General features: G+C 43.2%; 1 protein-coding gene across 47 annotated transcripts in view; it reads right to left on the bottom strand.

The window, feature by feature from the left end:
• CELF4 (CUGBP Elav-like family member 4) overlaps positions 1–21,487 on the bottom strand; it is a 691,562-nt gene that overhangs the window by 238,768 nt on the left and 431,307 nt on the right. The window lies entirely within an intron of this gene.

The raw sequence follows: 21,487 nt of genomic DNA, 5'->3' as shown, positions 1-21,487 counted from the left end.
TTTTGAGCAGGAGAAAAACCTCCAAACAAGCTACCTATTAGGAAGAATAGAAATTAATTTTGATCCAGAACAATTCCCCTAATTATTTCAATGCTTTGAGGCTGCTCTACCCAATATGGGACTCAATTTTACCATCCAGCAAATTCACAGACGTTCTCTCTCTCTCTGTCTCTAAGTCTTGCTGGGCTGGAGGAAGACAGGGTATTCATAACCCCAAAATCTCACAGGCACAAATGCTCCAAATTGAAGCAAGCTGTTCTATCACCTTCTCCAGTTGTTGGCCACTCCGTTTGAAACCATCCTAGAGACGGTGTAACAGAATGTGGTGTGTGTCCAAAAACTGTTAAACATATTTCCTTGGGCACAGTGACAACTGTTGATGAACACTAAATTGCAATGCTTGCTACCAGTGGACATCGTCTCTCCAAAAAATAAGCCAACATCTAGGATCAAATCCAGAGCTCATAGTGAGATTGTGTTGTCCAGATCTTATCCCTGGGAGGCCACTTTGCTTTCTACAGATCTGTGTAGCTCTGCGCTGCTTGGAAAGGTGGGTAGGTCCAAGACTGCCAAGGTAGCTGGGGTGTTGGTCTAATTTTCAGCACTACTGACTGTACAGACTAACATTCCCAATCAGTCCCATTTTACAGTTCCCAGCCCTTCCCAGCTAATCTCATGCAATAACTTCTCTTCCAACCAGTCGTATATTGCCATCTGTCTCTGCTCCTGCCTGATCCCAAGATGCCATCTGTCCCTGGACATCTTTTTTTAGCTATACCCGATTTTGAGAGGTACATAAACACTGATGCTCAGGGGTCAGTCCTTCAGACTGCCTAGTCCAAGCCTCTGACTGACATCCAGATTTCACAGGATTCAGAGACTGAGGGACACATTCTTGATCCAGCCCCCTAAAGCACTCACACATGCAGCCTTTCCCTTTGCACTAAGTGCTACAAAAGATTCTTTGCAAGCAAAGGCAACCAAAGATGGATTAGTCCAGGATGTGGGAAGTACTAGAGAAGGGAAAGAATACTCACAAGAAATTTATTTGCAAAGGGTGTGTGAATGCAGTTGTGGGTCACTGCACAAGTGGAATAAGCCTAAGACTAGTTAAGAGTCCATCTGTTTGCTCCCTACTGCCCTTCATCCGTTGTCTATAGTGAGAGGTATCCAGGGAAGGCTCTTGTATGATAGGAGGCTAAAAGTGATTGCATCTAGTTTCCCCCAAAAGCTTAAAGTATCGGTTTTGAGACCTCTTCATGAAGAACTCCCACTGCTTCTGAGACTGTCTTTCTTGCAGGCCTATTCCCTTTGTGGGAGAAACAGAGTATAGCTCTCACAGCATTCCTCTGGGGCAAATTGTCTCTCCCTTTTGTCTTCCCTGTGTTTAGGTGAGAGCAAAAACCTCCAGGTTTCTCTCTGATGTTGACAGCACTTTACAGCTGAATAGTAGAAGGGGAATGGAGTCCTTAGCTCATTTTCCATCCTTTGCAATGCTGCCTTGGCCTCCGATGTTGCACTTCTCATGCATGACATTTTCAAAAGAGTGGAAGGACCAGGGCCTAAAAAGTGTCTCCTAATTTTTCCTGTGCCCAGTTACCAGCTGCCACTAACTTTGTAAACTTTATTGACTGCTGCTGTGCTAAGTATCTTCAGACATCATTCCAAGCAATGGGAAAAAAAACTGAGGGGCAATCAGCTAGTTCCATGATGAATGAAGCCCATGTCACTCAGAGAAAATGAATATTTCTTTGCAATAATGACCAGATGGTAGCAAGACTCAGATCCAAATTAAAACATGCATGATAAATGCCAAGAAAACACAGAAAGACAAAAACCCAACCTGGAGTGAAATCTCTCTATAAATCTTTCCCCCCCCTACAACACAGGCACTTCTAATGGGAATTAAATTATTAAGAGATGTTGCAAGGAGAATACAAATGTGAGAGTCTTCCTCCTTCCTGGAACTTTTTGAAAGAGTATTTCAGCTCTGCCAGCTGGCTTTTCTTCTCCATATGAGACAGCACTGGGCTGAATGGGATCTTTTCATGTAGAATCACAGGCAAAATACTAATCCAGAAAATAAATTATACATTGGAGTTGGCATAGAAATAGAATATATTTTGCCTCCTGCAGAGCTGACCTATGGAACTCCTTGCTGCAAGAAATTATTGCAGCTGAAGTTTTTTAAGGAGTTAGAAAGGGGGTAGTATTTGCAGATTGTAATACCATTCAAAATAGTACTAAAGAGAACAAATGTGGATAGTGGTTTTATGATATCTTAGTTCCAGGTGGATACTAAAAATACATTGATGGCGTTAGAAACGCTCTTATGAAAACTGTAGAGTTCATAATTTTTCTGATTTTTTTTACAAGGTATGTGATATTTGAAAATGGTATGAACATGACAAAGGACAACAAGAACTGCTGGATCTGATCTAACATGGCAGTCACAGTGATATTTGAAGGAAGTCTGTGTTTTGGCACCCTCTTGGAAGGCTGCTGGGCAAGCCATACCTAGCCCTTGACTGTCCAACCAAGCAATACCCTCAAAAACCTTATTTTAAACTGTCTGTTTCTGATCCTACGTGATCGTTATGTGCTCTTCCTTCTATTTGCAAATCTCATGGTGATAAAAAATGGATGGTGTCTAAGGGGGCTGGCTGGCTCCTCCCTGTCAGCACTGACACCTTTCCCCAGCACTAAGTTAATGAGAAATATTAAATTACAGAGGCCTACACACACATCAGAAAGAAACACGGTGTTTGATCCCCCCAAACTGCCAAGCTCTACTTAAAACCGATAACAAATGTTCTTCCACAGCAAGATGTGATTAGCTTTTATACCTGTGCAGATTGTACAAACACACAGGAGGGAGCTTTTAAATATCATTGATTTGCCTATTTGAAATTATTAATTTCAAATTCGGCTGGAACAACCTTTGCTAAATTACACTGTGCCAGTGGGAGTTAGACGACCCACAAGTCTAAACTTAACTTAAGAGTGGGAGGAGAAAGGGCTAAAGAAGAAGAAAAAAAACCCTGAGAAAACTAAAAGTCCATTTAAACTCAGTAGGTTTCCAGTTAATTACATTTTCACACCTATCCCAGTAGTTACAGATGTATCTATAATGTATGCCTGCCTTGGTGGTTACAGAATGCTGCATTCTCCACGGAGTCTATGAGCCAGAGTTTCTTTCCTATATCTAAAAGACCTTCCGTTTTAATTACAGTCACATCCAAATACTGTCTTGGTTCAATTGTAATGGTTCAAACTAATTTCCTTCCCGCCCATATCTCACCTTCTTTCCCCTTCTATTCTCTCCTAAATAAAGGGAACAACTGGATGTCATGCATGGATGTCAAGCTTCTGGAGAAGCTTGTTTGAGGACGTACCCATCATGCGGCTGAGCAGTGGAACAGATCCATGGGACTACTTTTCACCACAGCATTCCCACTCCATCCTCACAACATACGCCATTTCTCTTGAATATTAACGCACCAAGTCCTCCCCTCCACAGCTTCTTCCCAGGATGGGAATGCACTTCCTCTCTAAAGGATTTATTCTCCTTAACCCTGTGTGAGGTAGGAGTCTCTGACCTGCTCTCCATGTTGTATGTCGCACAAGAAGGTCCACAGCTGAGATTCAGCCCTTCATCATCGAGTCAGAGCTGGTGTCCCATGGCTCTGTCAATTGAAACAGGCTCCTCTAGAAGTCAATTTCTCTGGTATTGTTTTTCGGTTGTGGGTTGTTTGGTTTTTTTTTTTGGTCTGTTTGTTTTGTTGTGGTTTTTGTTTGTTGTTTTGGGGTTTGGTTTTGGTTTTGTTTTGTTTTTTTTTCCTTATGAGGAGATGAATTACCATCTGGAATTGCCTTTTCCTCTCTGCTGGCTCTACAGGGAGACACAGGTGACTAACTCAGTCACAGATGAACTTTGCAGATGCCTAAATTGAATCGGATGAACTCCACCCTGAAAGACCTGCTAGTGCCATTTGAGGAGGCCATTGCAGAGAGGACTGAATGTGGGTACACCTCTGGGAGTGAAACCCATGCTATTGAGCCCACTCTCTATCTCCAAAAAGTTCCTGCACCTTTGACATGGAGGAATAAGGAGTGGAGACAGAGTTATTCTGCATATCCCATCCATTCTGCTATCCTTTCCTGTGGAATGACCAACTTTTATGAGCTTGACTCCTTGGGCCAGAAGTCCCCAAGTCTTCTGAGTAGCACTGGAGAAGTGACCCATTATTCTACTCTTTAGCTTGTAAGCATTTGGCCTCTCTAAATATTCCCCATATTCTCCTGGATCCATATGAACAACTTCCTGTGAGAGTTAGAGGTTCTGAATGACAGTGTCAGCCCTGAAACACCAAGGCTTGCAGCAGAGTCAGAGGTTTCTCAAGGACTCCCACAGAAACTACAGCCATCACAAACTGTGTCCATCTTTCGGCTGCCAAACTAGAGATGCTTCCTTGGCTTGTCTTCTCTGCTGCACACCTCAAATGTTGTCATTGAGACAGATTTCAAAACCAAAACCGACAAAAATAAAAATGACCACGTACCTAAGTTTGCCACCCATGAGCAGAAAATGAGAGAAGAGGCTGCACTGGACAGAAACTGGTCATATTGCTTAATGCATGACTGGAAGACACTCTACTATGCTAGTGCTGAGGATGGGATGAAAACCTATGAGGAACAGAACAGCATTCAAGAGATTATTCACAGCCACAGCATAAACAGTGAAAATTTACTGAAGTATATAGACCACCCAACTGTGCAGCCAAATGAGCTTCATAGTAATGGAATTGCCATATCCCCCTGAATTGTATCTCAGTAAGGTTATCCTGCTGTTTCAAAAACAAATTCAGACTAGATGGTAGGAGCCTAGGTGATTAGAATACAAGCCATAGGGAGAAGATAAACCATCTGAGTTGATAAAGATAGTATGGATTGCTCTGACAGAGCAAAAACATGAGCATTCACGAAGACAAACACATTGTGGAAATGTGGCAGTGTTACAGCTAAGGCTGCAGAAACACCCACCTAAAGCAATATCATACTATCTGAAAAACCAACCTGTGATTGCTGGAAAAGGCAGCTATTCATCTCGTGTCAATCAGCATAGCTCCATTGATGTCAGACTCTCTTCTCGGTAGTGTAATGGGCTGTTTTTGCTAATATAATGCAATATAATTTCACACTTTTTTAAACTTCAATGGAGTTACGCAGGCTTCCACCAAGTGAGGGTTTGGTTGACAACCTTATTATGATGCACATTCAAAAAAAGGCAGAGTTAAGATTACAGAAGCAACATTAACCTCCTTTCCTGATGTCTGAGTGCTCGATTGCAGAGCCACAGCATTGCTGCAGTGTGGTTTCCTCCCAAAACACATCAGCCCCTTCTAAGTACTTCCATTTCCATTGCTTTCCCTGCATATCTTGAAGAGCCTTATGAATGCAACTGAATGCAGTTTCCCTACCCAGTTATCACTGCTGATCTACAGGTGACAAAACCCATGCCGTAAGGTGTTGGCTGGTTCAGAGAGGTCACACTGGTCTCTTTTTCATACTGATTTTTCGCTTTCTACCTGATTACACTTTTGTCAGCAGCAGTCAAGAGGAAGCCACAGCCAGCACCTTATTCTTTCTAGAGGCTGTTCTATGAGCTGGGAAGGGTCATTTCATTGTCCAAGGAGGGGGCTTGGGCTCAGGTCTTACGCTCTGGCCATGCCTATTGTTTTGCTACTAGTGTACAGACTGGCATGGTGTTATCTCTGGCCAGCCAGCACTCTCGTAAGCAATAGCTGAGCACAGTTGGGGAAGTACCACAAGCCAGGGACCTTTCCCAGTAGGGAGAATGGATGGTGCCATCTGGTTTTAGGGAGAAGTGTATTTCTAGATGCATGGGCATGAGTTATGCTAGTCCACTTGACTGCAGAACAAGAGGAAGTCTGGGGCTAGAGCAGAGGTAGCTGCTCAGAGATCCCTCTCCTGGCACTAACATCTGCACAGTGACTTCACCTTTTTCCACCCAGAGCTGTTTAAGTGAGGCACCTCTACTAAGACACAGGGACAAAGTCCTACACAGAGCACTTTGCAAGGGGTAGGTGCCTCTGGATGCTGAGAACATCCTGCTCTGAGACGCTGGTCAACTGAGGATTGATTCTGGTGTCCCCGATGTCAGCTCATAGCTCCTGGGTGCTGAGGCAAAGAGCAGCTGAGCAGGAGGGGTTCTCCTTTGGAGGACAGGGCTCAGCCACCCTCCCTGGCTCTGAGTGCTTGCTCAGCAAAGTGGGGGAATGCGAGGTGGGGGAAGACAAGGAGGAGGGGAAGAAAAATAAACCCTACCAAACCAAATGAAAATGTTTTCAGCTCCTGTCAGGAAAAGAAATATTGGAAATGACATCAAGTCAACACTCATTGATTTTCTTTTGTTATGACCATTATATAGAGCCTTCCAATCCCTTACATTTTCCTGACTGGCAAATGCTGTCTGAGCACCTTAACCCAGAGTCTCTGGGCCACCCTCTCCCATTTTCTCTTTTAAAATTATTATTATTATTTTTCTCCTCACTGTTTTTAAATCATTCTTTATATAACAGTTGTTTTTCACATTAAATAGCATCAGATGAGAGCTTGCCATAGTCAGAAGAATGAAACTGTCATCTCTAATTTGCCTGGCAGAAGACGCGTTGACAGGAAGTTGTCTGTGGTTGTTTAGAAATAAAATAATGCTCTGAGGAGAAGTGCAGAAACTTAATAGGACTTTAAAAACAACAGGAGCCATGGGGACTGCAGATGGTTCCTAGGCCTAAGGACTAAATAAACAATGATTTTATAGGCAAGAATGTAGCCTAGGGGAGATGGCCTCTAAAGAGATGTTCACACATATTGTGTCCAACATCATTAGACTGCCCGGTGGGAGCAAACGTTCAGCAGTTAAAGACGTTTTGAAAAGGAAAAATCAGCCTCAAAAGATGCTTTAAATGAACAGGAGGTGGAAGAGCAAACTGTCTGAAGAACTTCGTGCAGCTAAATGACTCACCAAACATCTGTCTCAGGGACCAATAATTTGAAACTGATTGACTTACTGGGTGTAAAATATATAGATAAATGTAGAGGAAAAAAATAAATAAAAAATATCCAAAAGGGAAGGCGGGATTTGCTCCGGGAAAACTAGAGATGGGGCTTGGTGAGCAAGGGGGGTTAGGAGGGAGAGATTCATAAATAAGTAGTGATAAAGGCAAAGGGGATGAGCTCATTCAAAGGTCCAGACCACAGCTCATATTCCCTCTCTCTCTCTCTCTCTCTCTCGGAGGTTTCATTTAAACCTGGCACATTTGAGTGCAGAGATTAGGAAAAACAAACAAACAAACAAACAAACAAAACAAACAAAAAAGAAAAAACCCCACAACCTGATATTCACTGATTGAAAAAGTAAACCCAGGGACCAGCTTCAAAAGGGTTCCAGTGTTGCGATTTTGAAAATAAGGGCCTTGGAACACCAAGTGCAATCTTCTATCCAGGACTGCTAAACCCTTTCTGCCAAGACATTTACATTTATAAGGCCTTCAATCATGTGAGTTTTCTATTTTTCTTTCTTTTCCCCTTTCCCACCCCTCCCCCACCTCCTCCCTCCCTCTCCTTTCTGCAGAGTGCTCATTTCACACTTGCTCTTTTGTTACACCTGTTTGCAAGAGGGTATTTTGCAGTTAACTTCAGCTGGCCTCTTCATATTTATGGATTTTGAGATAGGCAGAAGGTGGGGTGAGGGGAAGAGCCAAGCCAGGCTTTTTGTAAAGAGGTGTGCTAAATTTTGCATCTAGCATTTTTTGGCTGTAGAGTTAGCTACGAAGAAGGAAATGTTGATGTTGCAGCTGCTTCTGGAGAGACCTTTTTCTGCTACAGATTGAGAAGAATGGTGAAATGCCTATTGCGTTAATGCCAAATCCTTATTTTTGTATCTTGATAGCTATGTATATAGCGAGAGATGTTAGAGTCCAAACATTTTCTTATGTTAATTACCTGAGAATAAGCTTGCATTTCTAAAATAACAAATTATTTTTTAACTGGAAATATCAGAATTTTTTTTGTTGGCAGAAATATCAGAATACAACATTTTGACAATTTCTTGAGATTTCTCTCTGGATTTTTTTTTTTTCCAGTTGAAAGGCACTATTTTCAATGATCTTGCTTTTCATAACAAACTTAGCAACAAAAGAAGCCATCCAAGCCAAGCGAAATACAGTTTATTGGAAAATTCCTGACCCTCTCGCTGGACAAGGTCTGCTTTTGTTATCCAATCTTACTTTTTAGCCTTCCCCTGGAGTTGGCAGTTTAATTGATACGAACCAGGTTGACCTTTTTTTTGCTCTTTTGAGGGTACTTGGATCATATTCTGTGTCCCTTGAAGCAGTAGAAAAATAGCACCAGTGCTCTTGAAACTAACAGGATGCTCATCACCTTGGGTTTGTAAGACGAACACCAGATAAAGAGAATCAATAATCTATCTCAGAGCAGCAAAAACATTAGAGCAAGCCCTTCCACACAACCCTCAAAGGCTCACAGTGAGTCACCATCAGCAAATGCGGATCTTGTTTATGCCTCTCATGCTATCAAGATAACACACTAGAAATAACACCGTTATTTAGATCTCACGTAGCATTTGTAGGAGGGAAACAAGCCTCTCAAAGCTCTTGGCAAAAGCAGTGGAGGCATCACTATCCCCATTTTGCAGACTGGGCAAAGGAGGAGCCCTCAAGAAGGGTCTGGGAGTCAAGCTGGAGACACTTAATGAGCATCTCAGTGCCCCAACACTGGCCCGTGAGCCTCCCTATTGTCCATCTCTACAGAGGCATCAGTGGGGAAACCAGCTTTGGCTGCAGCAGTTGAGGTGGACAGCTATTTCAAACACCCTTGTGGAAGTACCTGACCTGTTTCTACAGAAACTCTGTCCCTAGGAGCCAGCATTAGCCATGGCAGGGCAGAAAGGGTAATTCCTAATTCCAAAGGTCCAACACATCTCTAAAGAGGGAGCAGGTGGGTGCTGCTGGTTTGAATGGGCATTGAGGACCAAGATTGATTCTACCCCTACTGCTCAGTCTCCATCTCTGTGTGCAACCTTCATCTACTTTCCTATGCCAGTGTTTTTAAATGTAGGTCCCTGAAATTAAATGCTTGAATCCTTACTCGGACACCAAAGTATTTGGCCTTCATCTCAAAGTTGCCAAGCAACCATTGCTCACACTGGAGCCAATGGGATCTGCAGACACACAGCAGTACCATCTCCAAGAAGCAGGTCACTCCTCTGGTCCCCAAAAGCTGAACAAGGTTGATATGTTTATGCACCTGATTATTAAATTTTTGACCCAAATTTCTTCATGTCTCAGTGGTCCCTTCTGTGAAACGGTTATTGCACCACACCTCAGACTCCCTGGGTGAAAGAAATTGCAATAAGGAAAGTGACAAAGCAGAGAAAAGCAGGTGAAAACCCTGACACAAAATGATATGGCATTGAGGTGGTGCAGGTTTTAATTTTTCTGCAGCTGCACTGTACAATTAAATCTTCATATTAATAAATGACGTCTCACAGACAGAGCCTTGCTAACTGCGTACGACCATGCAGAGTCCTATAATAGGCATTTGGAAAGCCATGCATGGGGGCTGGGGTAGGGAGGTGGGGACTTGCAAGCAATTAGGAGGTTCAAAGAGGCTCCAAAAAACCACCTAGTGTAAGGATGGACAGTCTGATCCTGGGGTCTGGCTAACAGTCAGGTTTATTTGCAGCTGTGCAGGGACAGGTTGTGTCTGAGGAGGGAGCATGGCCCATATCCTGCTCCTGTGGGATGTACCAGGTCAAGTCAAGGGCTGTACAAATGTGAACGCCTTGGTCTGGCAGCCTGAATGCCTGACTTGGGATCAAAGTGGTCCCGGTCTATTGCAGTATATTAAATAGTGACCAGGAATTGTCCCTGCCAATGGAACCTGGTAATTCTTGTGCTTATACTTTTACACTCTCCCATGAGGTGTATTTTTGTCAACATATGTATTATGTAACTAAACAATCTCCTGGATGGTTCGGGAATTAAGATGGGCCAGGGACCGTCCCTAATATGTAGTGTGTATGGGAACACCCTGTTTTAGAAGCTAAGAGACTTTGATAACACAAGACACTCTGTCTTGGTTGACCTCAATGACTGGGAGAGGTCCCAACCACATTTACCAGTCACCACAAAACCAAGAATCTGGACATCTTTCATGTAGTCCAATTTCCTGAATACACCAAACTGACGTATTTCACCCATCAGCTTCTGCGTGCTACTTGTTTGAACCAGAGTCTCGCTTTATAAGAACATTCAACAGCAGATTTTGTCCAAGGTTTCTTCTGTCCCACGCACTGCATTAATAGATATTATAGATATTAGTCAACTGAGTCTCATAAAAGACCTATGACATCACATCTTGTCTTCATAAGCGTTTCATAGGGTTAGGAAAGTGAAAATACCCCATGGACCAAGTGCCCCTTGACCAAGCAGAACCTTAGCAGAACTAGGAGCAATGCTGAGATGTAGGGACTGTAGTTTGCTCCACAGCACATCTCTGATGGGTGAAACTCAGTTGTGCAGAGATGAGGAGGGTACTGTCTGATATGGAGCATAGCGTGGGAAACAGAAGATGCTGTGGTGTACCATGGTCAGTAGCTGACAACAGCTGAGGAGAGTGAGAACAGAAAGCTTTGTAGCAAGACATGAAAGGGGATGAGGGACATTCCTAGGGATGGTATTATGGTTGTGTTCAAAGAAAAATCATAACACTTGAAATTTGGTCCATGAACCACCACCCAGATGCTGCATGGAGTGGTGCTTGATGACAGCGGTGGCAGTGGGGAGGGTTATCTCTGCAGAGCACCTAAACCAAGGGAACAATCTGGCCCTGCATAGTTAAACTCTGGAAGTCATCATGCACCCAGCTCACACATGGCTCTCGTGTTACTAGGAGAGGGAAACATCGGCAAAGACATCGAGGTGATCTCTCTTCTAGGAAAGTCAAACTGAGATCTTTTTAAGCTCATTTTGGACAGCAGCCACTAGAGGTGGGCAGGACAAGAAAGCTCTGGTGACCAGCTTTTCTAAAGGACACAACTCCTGAGCATGCAGACCTGCATTCTGGGGCAGCCCAGGGCTGGGTGATGGGAACAGACACCTCAGAGCCATGTTAACTGCAGCCTTTGTAAATCTGAGCCTCAAATCTTTATTCGTTCCCAATATGCTATGTAATGTGAGTTCTTTGCATGGCAATCAATGACAGAGTTTCCAAGGGTAGCATTTACTCTTGCCAGTAAAAGATGGCAGGATCAGACCCTGATGGTGGGAGACGAAAGAGCCAAGAAATGCATGCTGGAGTTGAAAGCTACAAAAATAGCAACTAGCCTGGACTTCTCCCAAATCCAATAGTAAATGAAATCCAATGAGACTTTCCTTTCATTTCATATTGCAAATGTTTCTCTGCCTCTCTCCCATGACAACTCTACAAGACAGATCTATACATATCTCTGGTGCTTTGTATAGATGAGGAAACTAAGGCATAGGCAGGAAGGAGAGGGACACAACTTCTTCTGGAGAGCTTGGATTCACACTGGTGTCTTAAGCTCAGCCTTGTCTCAGGAAGGTGCCAGATGAACTGACTGAAGTGTCAAGAGTTGGTCAATGTCAGCTGAAAACAGGACTGACTATGGGATGAGACAGATGCATTGCAGAAACTTGGTGTAGGGTGAGCTGTGAGAGCTGTATACGTGTACCTTTACCTAGCTATACGCAACATCAGCTGTAACAGCAGATCTTCCAACACCCCTCAGCAAATCCTGTTTGAAAACTGTAGTCCATTCCTGTCTATGTGAATGATTAATGCTATGGCCTTGCACATACAGACAAGGACTCATCACTTTCTTTAAATGGTGATGGCTCTCGAATGCTTCACCTAATTTCAATGAATTTGCAAACCCTATTTCGCTTTACTCAAGCCTGTCCCCCAGGGGCCTACGTTGTGCAGTTTCTCTGAAAATGTGTATTACTTTAGATCTGTGCTTTGTAATCAGTTAACCACCTACTTAGCAGTGCTTGTCATTTGGGATTTTGTTTTTTTAAATAGTCTTAAATCTTATCAAAACAGGACTCCTGAATAAAATTCCTTTTGATAACTACCAGTCATGGAGTAATTATTGGAAAGGGCAGCTGGTTGAGGACAGCAAAGCTGAGCTCAGTGCTGCTATTTGAAACAGACAGCTTTGTACTTAATAATGAAAAAAGCCACTGAATGTGGAAACTCTGTTTTCCTACACCTCTTAGTATGCAGCCTGATTAGAGTTTGACTCTCCTCTAGAGTGAAGGAGCTGATTCAAACCCAAAGTATCCTTCTTTGGTGTAATAGTAATAACAATGAAAAAAAAAAAAAAGAAGCAGCATTCATGGTCATCTTAAAAAAAGGAAGAACCTAATTTCATGCAGGAGCTATTACATGCCTTTAAACCAACACCTTCTTAAGCAGGCTATGAATAAAAAAAACCCCAAGCAATAAAGTAGAACAGACTTGTCATATATTTTAACTTTTAATTGTCCTATCAAGCTGATTAAATAAACAAAGAAAGTGGAGTTTATTTGACTGAGGAAGGAAGATCACAAGGAAACTTTGAATCACAGAATCACAGAATCACAGAATGTTAGGGATTGGAAGGGACCTCAAAAGATCATCTAGTCCAATTCCCCTGCCAGGGCAGGAACACCCAGATGAGGTTACACAGGAAGGCGTCCAGGCGGGTTTTGAATGTCTCCAGAGAAGGAGAATCCACAACCTCCCTGGGCAGCCTGTTCCAGTGTCTGTCACCCTCACTGAGAAGAAGTTTCTTCTCAAATTTAAGTGGAACCTCTTGTGTTCCAGCTTGAACCCATTACCCCTTGTCCTATCATTGGTTGGAGCCTGGCTCCATCCTCGTGACACCCACCCTTTATATATTTATAAACATTGATGAGGTCACCTCTCAGTCTCCTCTTCTCCAAGCTAAAGAGACCCAGCTCCCTCAGCCTTTCCTCACACGGGAGATGCTCCACTCCCTTAATCATCTTCGTGGCCCTGCGCTGGACTCTCTCCAGCAGTTCCCTGTCCTTCTTGAACTGAGGGGCCCAGAACTGGACACAATATTCCAGATGAGGTCTCACCAGGGCAGAGTAGAAGGGAAGGAGAACCTCTCTCGACCTACTAACCACCCCCCTTCTAATACACCCCAGGATGCCATTGGCCTTCTTGGCCACATGGGCACAGTGCTGGCTCATGGTCATCCTGCTGTCCACCAGGACCCCCAGGTCCCTTTCCCCTACACGACTCTCTAATAGGTCATTCCCCAACCTATACTGGAACCTGGGGTTGTTCCTGCCCAGATGCAAGACTCTACGTTTTCCCTTGTTATATTTCATTAAATTTTTCCCCACCCAACTCTCTAGCCTGTCCAGATCTCGCTGGATGGCAGCACAGCCCTCTGGCGTGTCAGCCACTCCTCCCAGCTTGGTGTCATCAGCAAACTTGCTGATAGTACACTCAATTCCCTCATCCAAGTCATTGATGAATATATTGAATAGTATTGGTCCCAGAACTGACCCTTGAGGCACTCCACTAGATACAGGCCTCCAACCAGACTCCGCCCCATTGATCACGTCTCTCTGGCTTCTTTCCTTCAGCCAGTTTGCGGTCCACCTCACTACCCGATCATCCAGTCCACACTTCCTCAGTTTTGCCGTGAGGATGCTGTGGGAGACGGTGTCAAATGCTTTGCTGAAGTCAAGGTAGACCACATCCACTGCTCTGCCAGTGTTAGTCCACCTTGTTACGTCTTCATAAAAGGCTATGAGGTTGGTCAAACACGACTTCCCCTTGGTGAAGCCATGCTGACTGTCCCTGATGACCCTCTTATCCTTGATATGTCTTAAGATGGCACCAGGGATAAGGTGTTCCATCACTTTCCCAGGGATGGAGGTGAGGCTGACTGGTCTATAGTTACCCGGGTCCTTCTTCTTGCCCTTTTGAAGACTGGAGTGACATTTGCTTTCCTCCAGTCCTCAGGCACCTCTCCCGTTTCCCAAGACTTGGCAAAGATGATGGAGAGCGGTCCAGCAATTACTTCAGCCTTGAATATATTCAAGGATCAATTATGGTGCCAAAGCAGAAGTCAGGTAGAGAAGGAGGTACAGCTCTAAGACAAACTTTCCTTTGGACTACCTGGTTCTCAGCTCACCTGTAGCCCATGATTGCGAATAGACACCAAATCTGCAAATGAAACAAGGTTTAACTCACAGTGTAAATGAACCATCTGCCTCCTATCCTAACACAATACCACACCAAGAGAGATTGGCCCTGGAAAAAAACACTGGATACAAACCCAGCAAAAAAAGTTCAGATCAAAGTTCTCATTTCATTTTTTTTGCTATTTTTGGGCCAAATCTAACCATCCTAAACTATGGAATAACTTGGTACAAGATCCTGGAACAACCTCTGCTCGTCATATTATTAAATCTCCATCTGCTGTCAGATATCACTCTTTAATTTTGTTTTTACCCCTTGCACTTGAGAGTTACAGTTCAAGTAACAAAGGCTGTACAAAACACAGATGAATCATGCCGGCAGGTTGGGGTGAACAGCTCTTGTATTACTCACAAAAGCCTGAAGAACGAGATAAATTATGTGCATGCCAGTCGTTGAGAGAAGATTCATTAGACTACTGGGCCTTGAGCTTGGTTAAAATCACACCCTTCTAAATCACCCTGGAGAGGTTTTGTGGTGCAGGGGATAACTCACTAGAGAGAAACTGAGAGCTGGGGTCTAGGCAGGCTCTGACATGGACAGCAATATGACCTTGTAAAAGTAATTTTCACCTCTGTGTCTTTGTTTCCCCTCTTATCTTCCCTGTATGGCCTTGCAAAGTCTGCAGGTCAAGAACTACTGCATCTTATTAGGTGTAAATATGTCACTCAGGACCCTCAAACCACTTGCAGAGGACACCTGAAGTTGCTACCAGAAAGCAAAAGGTGATGCTGAGCCCACACATGCATGTGCAGTCAGAGAAGCCACAATATCAAGGCACGCTTCTCATGGGAAGGTATTGTACAATGACGATGAAGTGAGGGAACACCAGGATTTACTTCATCAAGCAAAAGCCAAAAACAACTGGAAAGAGGGAGAAAGAGCAACTTAGAAGATCCAAGCTCTCACCTACCATTTGAAAATCGAGGCTGGCCCAACAGCTGCAGAAATTATACACAACTTTCAAAGAGCAACGAATACAGAGGCCAGGGGCTGTGTGTACCAGCAAGCAAGATGTGAGAAGCCTATTAAGCATTAACTATAAACAAATACAAAAATGAAATTAAAAAGAAAAAAGATCTGAGATCAATACTCTCTCAAATGCCTGTCTTATCAAGTCTGGCACGTTGATTGCAGCCCAATCAAAGTGACCTGCTGTAAATGATTCCAAATCCTTTTCTCCTTCATTTTTATTTTTTCATTCCTGCACTCAGATAATCTTTTATTGATATGATACATGCTTGTAAGAACAATGCTGCAGAGATTGTGGGCTTGCATCATTTCACAGCCAATGTCATGTTCAGGACTTTTGCATCCCACCAAAAGTACAGAGGGACACGAGCAGGATTTTCAAAGGAATCTAACCCCAAACCACATAGATTTAAGTAGGAGTTGGAAAACCCCACGTGGCAATTAAATTCACTGTGCAAAGGCTGTCCAGAAGAAGGTAAGAAAAGAGTTTTTCTGCTCGATAGTGTTAATTTACATGGGTGGATGATCTGGCTCTTTGTTTATTACTGCCATTTTAACGAAGGTAAAACTGAGGCCCAGATAAACTAAATTTAGTAGGAAAAAACCTATAGCTGTCTTGTTACAACTGAAGGAAATTATTGAGCATAATTAACCAGTGAGGGTAATTAACCATTGAGACTAGGGATGTGGCAATCTCTCTATTACTCTGAGGATTTTCAAGGCAATTAGATATCTCTCGCTGAGCAAGAGGCTGTGGTACAGATGCAAGAGTTGCTGAAATTGTGCAGTGTGTGTGAGGCCAGGCAGAAGTGTCAAAGGCTACTCCTGGCCTTCAATCCTCCACTGAAGAAGTGCAAAAGTTGAAAGTGCTGTCATTATTTGTACCAGCCCTTTGCCTTATACTTCCCATAAGAGAATCCAGAGCTTAGCCATGCAATTGCAACTCCATCTTTTCTCTAAGGGCTTGCAGCTTCTACACAAATCTGAAATTTCTGAGTTTTCCATCCAAAATGCCTCCCCTAAAATAGAAAAAAACCCAAATAACTCCACTCTGCTTGCCTCACATTTGACTCTCCATCTCAAAGGAATTCACAAAGGAATATCAAAGACCCATATTTAAATGGCATTATTTGGACATGGTAGCCAATTTGATTAAATAATTGCACGAACACTTTGCATGTATCCAACAACTCATGGGCCATTACACCCTCTAATTGTATGAGCTTGGCATGCTGGATGTTATGAAGCAACATCAGTGAAAACTCATGGAGCTGAACAAGGCATCTAGAGGATGTTTTGATTTGATTCAAAATCATGCATACCAGTCAACTTCAGAGAAAGCCTTGTTCATCCCTTGGTCACATGGATGAAGGTGCTTTTGTGCTGTTGAAGCAGCAGTCCATGGTCATTAGTGATGTTTGATTTCAGTCAACGTCTTCCACTTCTGCTGCTTGTAAGGCGACAGAACAAATCTCCCCACTGGCTCTCGTCCGTCCCATCTTTAGACACCATGCTCCAAATCCTCATTATCTTGTCAGTCCCTCATGTAGTCTCTTTTCCTATGAACCCTTCCTTCTCTTTAACTTCACTATCAACCTGCTTTCCCTCATCTTGAAACTTCCCTTTAGCTCCTCATCTCTGTCCATGTTTTTCTGCAGTCTCCAAAATCTCCTTCAATCTTTTCGTAAGAGGCATTTTTCCTCTTATCAGCAGCTGCTCAAAGTTTACTCCAGAGCACGTACATATTAGGTTTTTTAGAAGAGATTGTGAAACAACAGATGCATTTGATAGCACCCATTCTGCAAGCACCTCAGCTCATTTGGCAGCACGTTATTTGTCAAATGAGATGTGCGGGCTCCCACACATCATTTGCTGTTCTTAAGGGAAGCACCTTAGGCTTGCAGGTCTAAAGTCTCATTCATAGTTTTCTCAAAACGTGCTGAGAAGAGACAATGGATAAACCAGTTGTCCTTTCTGAGAGGGCTGCTGGTCCAAGGGGAACACATTTCTCTTTCCAGTCCTTTTCCAACTATTAAAATCTTTCTATCCTTTTCCACTTAAGATGACAAAAGGAAGTGAGAAAATCCACAAAAGTACCAGAGAAACTTGGAAATTTCCCAGGGAAAGGACCTCTAAGAAGAGGCTGATAAGGATGGCGGGTGTAGTCTAGAAAACCACGTAAAGTAAGGGCTAAATTTGGTCAAGAGACAGAGGGATCTGTGCCAGAAAAGATACCAGTAATTTCTGTAACACCAATGCATGTTTTGTGTAAGAAAAGCAAATGCAGAGAGCTTGTAATCGTACCTGAACCTATTGCAGGGAGTTATAAATGTCCCTGCCACTGAACAAAGTTAAGATGGGATTACCAGTTTACGTTACCATCATTGACCAGTGACTGGATAAGCTACCCAGGAGTAGGCCAACTTCAGACAAACGTGACAGGGACCAGAAACACCACCCAGCTCTCAAGTACATGCATAAAAGGTAGGACATGAGCACCAGCCTTTGAATCATTGCAGACTGAGATCGTATCATCCTGCAGCCGTCATCCTTCCAAATATAGAAGGGGATTCACTGACAACCTCAACTTCTTATCTTTGCTGCTGACCTTTCGTGAGTTACACAATTGGTTTCCTGCACTGAAGAGGGCTCAGATTCACAGTTTACTGACTGTCTCCACTTTTATGGTTTGCACTTTTACTTTATTATCTTTAATTTTCTTCTTCCAACTCTTGAGTGGGTATTAGAAAGTCAATACAAAACCTATTCCGGCCTTTTATTCTAAAATAACAGCACTAAGCTTGTTTATTTACACTGAGACAAGATGATATTTGTGACAGCCTTGTCAATAGTTCAGTGGCATGACGCTGATTTTTTTCTTTAAACTCAAATGCACTTTATTTTTGTGTGTTTGACTGTCTCTCCAGATTAACTCTTGTTTTCCAGAATCAGTATTAATATTCTCCAAAGAATTGAAAAATTGGTCAAACAGCTGGTGAGCAAGGCACATGGCCTTTGAATGTCTCACCCTAGGGTAGAAGTGTGCTGATTACCATAAGTGAAGGGTCAGCTACTCATGCACTAATTTACAGTTCTCAGCTTGTTTAGTTGAACTGGACTATTTGGCAGAATTCACTTTTACCAGCTAACAGGGAGTATTTGCGAAATCAGAAAATATTCTGTAAAGGAGCCCCACTGTGACCTTCGCTCTGCAAATTCAGACACTTTTTGGCTCCTACCACAACTTTCTGGTCACCCCACCGCTGTTGACTGATATCTCTGTTCCTGGGAGCAGCTGAGAAAGCAAGGATGAGCAGGAAATATTGCTCAGTACTACTTTTGGGAAAAGGTGAATCATTCATCCCCTCCTTTATGTAGCTTGATGCCCCACAGCCACATGAGAAGAAAACCTTGGTCAATTCTGATAGTGTTATTTTTCAGTCCTACTACAGCAGAACATCTGAGGTCAGGTCCTATGCCTTTCTGTGCCGTGGTTTCCTTCTTGTAAAATAAGGTGTGTGTAAAACAATGCACTGTTTTGTTATAGATATTAGTTGATAAAACCATATATATATTCAAATTTTCAGTCTCAGAATGAATGGTATGATTTTCAGAGGGTCTGCACAACCACTTTTCCCAAGAGATCAAAGGGAAGTATCTTCTAGTATTAGCAAACCCTCAAAGCACTAAATGTATGTAATAGCTTCTCTACAAAATTTAGTGTTGGGGTTGAAGCTCTCAGCACCAGAGCAGTGCTTCAGCTAGGGGAGTTACCACTGCATTGTAGCCACTGCTGGAGGCTTTTGCTGCTCTCTGTTGGCGTTGGTTGAAGGTGTTTGGCTTGTCTAGGAACACTGAACAGAGAGAGGCAAGCCCCCAGGAAAGGCTGTTTTTCTCCTGAGAAGTTTAACATGGCTGAGATGCAGAGCACCTCTCTGTCTCCAAACACTATTAAAGCAGGTCCCCCCAGTTAGGTTAGGGGAGCTATTCCCTCCTTCACTCCTGCCAGGGGAAGCTGGAGGCTCCTGCAAGCCCACTCAGCCTGGGGCTGTTTCTAACAATGCTCTGGGAACGAAAAGTGGGCAGGACAGCCTGACCAGAGAGGGATTGATTCAGATCAAAATGTTTGACTTCGATCAAAAACCAGGAGTGAGGTTACTCATCTGAACTGCGCAAAACCCTCAAGCCTGAGGAACAGGTGTGTGAATTGAGAATGCCCTGTCAGCCCCTCTCTTCTCAGCTGATATAAAAGAAGTTCCCAGCATATTTTGTCTCAGAGCCCTGGGCAGCTGTGATGAATAGTGGGACACTTCCTTTTGCTCTCCTTATCATTTCCTATATGAACATTATCTACACCTCACAAATCCAAACCAAGTAGGCTCTTTGCATTTGATTTTTACCTGACTACTTTTTGAGTCACCAGCTATAGTGCATTTCGTTGCCACTTTCTGCAGAAAGACCACAATCCAAGTGTGCGTCCACCTAACAAGATGTCAGACAGACAAAAGTGCCGACTTCACAAACACACAAAACTGAGGGCTCTGCCCTCAAGGTTTTACCAGATGTGGTCCCTACCACCTGGTCTTTCAGATCACTCTCAACAACTTTGAGATGAAATAAAAAAGTGAGCTTTTGTAACCTTATTGTGGAGATCTTCGCCATTGGAAATACGTTAGGTGCAATTCTGCAAGCATGTTCGTCCTGTAAGGCCTGGGGTGGACATGTACATTAATGATAAATCAGGCAGAAACTAATCCATCCACTTCTAGTTGCAAGATCTGCAGTGCAAGACTCATCGGAAAGTCCCAGCGTGATAGGCAAGGTTATAGCCCTCCCAGTGAAACTCCTAAAGCTGAAGAAGTTTGTGCTTGCACTGCCCCAACTTAACTTACCTCTTCCCAGTGAAGTGTTTGCCATCATAAAGTGCTATCTGCATTTGGAGAACCTGGAGCCTTGTGATTCTTTAAAGCACAACTGTGAGAAGAGTTTAACCACCTTTCAAAGGAAAATAAGATGTTGCCTAAATCCAATCCATTTTCATTCCGCATGGAGTCTGGGGAGCAAATGAACCCTATAACTCAAGACAACACTTGCTCTAAGTCCGTAAAAACACCCGATGTCTGGTTTGAACACAAGTTAGAACTTCCTAATTATGCTTGTTCTTGAACATTTTTTCAAGCTCTACCTAGCACACACAGGGTTTTTGTCTCGTCTGCTATTCCAAGGCACCATTTTGCCTGAAGCTTGTCTCAAACCATGGACCTGCTCTCAAAATTTACTGGGTTTCCTGTCCTTCAGCAGATGTTTTGCATTGTTGCTGTGACCTACTCCAGAAGTACCTGCCTTTTCGTACTGGCTACAAAAAGCAATTTGACAGCTTCTGTGAGGACAGTGTGGAGAGAAGGCATACAAGAAGGGCAGAGGTGGGTCATGAATTATTTTTTAGCGGTAAACTGTGGAATTCAGATGTGGCTGGATGATTACGTCCCATCTTCTGTTGACCCTAAAAGTCGGTAAAGCTCCCATACTGCCCTTTGAGATTCCCCTTTCCTTCATATAACAGTGTGATTAAAATACCCTAGTTTGGATCTGACTTATTTTGATGGTGCCATATGCCTCTTCCCCATGGATTTCTTCATTCTGGCTGTCAGACAATCAAGGCTTCAGCAATCTGATCAGCTGCATGATTTAATGACCCTTTTTTTGTGGGGAAGGGCACATCTCTTTATAAAAACTGGTGAGATATCACATTTCACAGGATGACCTCTACTTTTGTAAGATGATGGGAGAAAATTGGTTTTGGAAATCGAGGAAGATTGCATCTTGTGAAACAGAATCCAGAGACTGACATAGAGACCACCTTTCCATTCCAGTCCATTTAATTCTCAGGTGTTGGTTCTGATAGGGAGCTAAAAATAGTTTGGGTCACTAGACCAGAAGCACAAATAATTATCAATGAAAGAAAACCCTCTCCTACTCCACTTCTTTACTCCAGGAAACTCTCATAGAAAATCTGCTATGCTCAAAGCTGAATAAAGAAATACAACTGTTCTTCCATGCCACTGCAGCAATCTTTGGGAGGAGAAGTATGCTTTTATTAATAATAACCTGCAATATTGTTCTGCTGCTATTTTTCTGTTCAAAAGGTGGATTTGAAGAGGCAGAATAC

The sequence above is a fragment of the Caloenas nicobarica genome, chromosome Z, assembly GCF_036013445.1.
Source record: "Caloenas nicobarica isolate bCalNic1 chromosome Z, bCalNic1.hap1, whole genome shotgun sequence".
Lineage (NCBI taxonomy): Eukaryota > Metazoa > Chordata > Aves > Columbiformes > Columbidae > Caloenas > Caloenas nicobarica.
This window is presented reverse-complemented; position numbering and strand designations above follow the sequence as displayed.